Below are 2,008 nucleotides of genomic sequence, written 5' to 3'. Positions count from 1 at the left end.
GCTTTTTTAATATTTCCTTCTAAATTTGAAGCTTTCTAATAAGATTTGAATTACTTTGAAATACTAGAATAGAAAGTTTACTTGTCTATAATGATGATTATAGTTTGAGTTAAAAGTTCTTTGAATGCAACGATAAGATTAGATAATTTGTTAGCATGAAAGGCCTTAGCATATGAATGAGAATGACTCATACATTTGACTCACAGCTACTCAAGGGGTTGTTGCAATTGAGCCATGCTTTTGATGCAATGAAATGACTTACACATGTTTTCATTATACAATGAGATCATCAAAAACTTGAATGAATGAGAATGTATGAGTCATTTTAGCCTGTCATACTAGCCCCTTGAATTTATTAATATGAAAGGCCTTAGCACATGAATTTGTTAGTATGAAAGGCTAACATAAGCTTAGAGAATTTGTGACAACATTGCAATTTGCTAAAATGAATGAGAATGTATGAGTCATGTGCTAAAGAAGGATACCATCTCAACATTTTCATGAGTAAGGTACCAAAGTTATTTCTATAAGATTGGTTGTAGTCATAAGCTCGGATCTTTGCGATCCTATTAAGTACAAGTTTTAAACTGTGCAGTGCATGTAAGATCTCCTTGAAAATTTGATACATTTGGCCTACTAATTTGAGTATGGATGCGGACTCCCTCATTACGTCATGATCAAATGTATGACCACACAATCAAACCAATAAACTTGTCACGTAGATATGAAACTTCTTACATACTACCTTTGGAGATTGATATGTCAACGAGACCTACACAATTTTGAACCGCACCTAGTCAGTTCACAACACATGCTCGAACACCTTCAAAGTTGGGCTAGCCAAGTTGAGTCTGGAGTCATTGGAGCTGCATAGCATGTTCAAGGGTCTGTTGAGTCTGAATAATAGGAAACAGTGGTTGCTAATGGAGAGTCTTCGCTCAAATTGAGGGATGTAATAAAAGCTCCATTGATTCACGGCTTGAAGGAGCCACTTGATATGAGATTGCTTGGCACTTTAGGTCTCCATGAATTTTGGAAAAGAAACTGGGTGTTGAAGACATTCCAAATCAGTCTAGTGCCATCCTTGGGCTTCCTCACCACTTTAAATCGAGCTCAATTTGCTATTGGGGATGAGCTACATGGGATGGGAAGGACGAGCTTAGAGTAGGTAGGGTTGTAATCTTAGGAGGAGGAGGATGAGATGTGAACAATGATAGCAAGGATTACTTTCCAATTGTCCTCAAGGATGGTCATCTTTTCTTTGAAAAGGGAGCTACCATAGCTGTTGAGTCATAAGTGAAGATGAAGATGAAGAGGATTTCTCATCATATAGACAATTGTTGAGGCTATGGACAATCAAGTGAAGTACCACCTATGGAGTTATGCATCTAGCAACAATAAGTGATAGCTTGGTCTTTTTTGACAAATTTGAAAGATCCATATTACTGCAATGAATTTGAGGAATGCTAGAGTAGATATGTTGCCATCATGGGCACCACTTGGGTTGCATAGGACTAATCTCCTATGAGAAATGGTGCACAACCACCAAATTGGTGAGTATGGTGTACAACGTTGGAGGTAGTAGAAGGAAGCATGGATGCAAGGAGATAAAGCACATGAACTACTGAACTCTGAGTGGCAAAGAGTGCGAGCTTCATTTCATTATTGAGAGATATTCATAAATGTTCTTGAGTTCCTTCTCTACATAGAACATGTATCAAGTATTTTCTATCTCTAGTTAGAATCTCTAGCCATAACATGTATCAATAATTTTCTATAAGCCAAAATATGTATCAAGAATTTTCTATCTCTAGCTAGAACATCTATCAAGAGTTTTCTATCTCCAACTAAAACTGTATCAAGGACTAGTCTTTCTCTATCTAAATCATGGTTTTCCAAGTATGTCCAGATCTTTTCTAGAGAGTGTTTGGCTATACTTTATTTTATAAAATATGCTATTTTAGAGAGTGTTTTGGCTATTTATGCTTTGACTTACTCGTTGATTCAT

This window comes from Dipteris shenzhenensis, chromosome 11, assembly GCF_047967505.1.
Source record: "Dipteris shenzhenensis isolate YYH24624 ecotype China chromosome 11, Dip_SZ_1.0, whole genome shotgun sequence".
NCBI lineage: Eukaryota > Viridiplantae > Streptophyta > Polypodiopsida > Gleicheniales > Dipteridaceae > Dipteris > Dipteris shenzhenensis.
The sequence above is the reverse complement of the archived record's forward strand: the minus strand, read 5'-3'. Positions refer to the sequence as shown.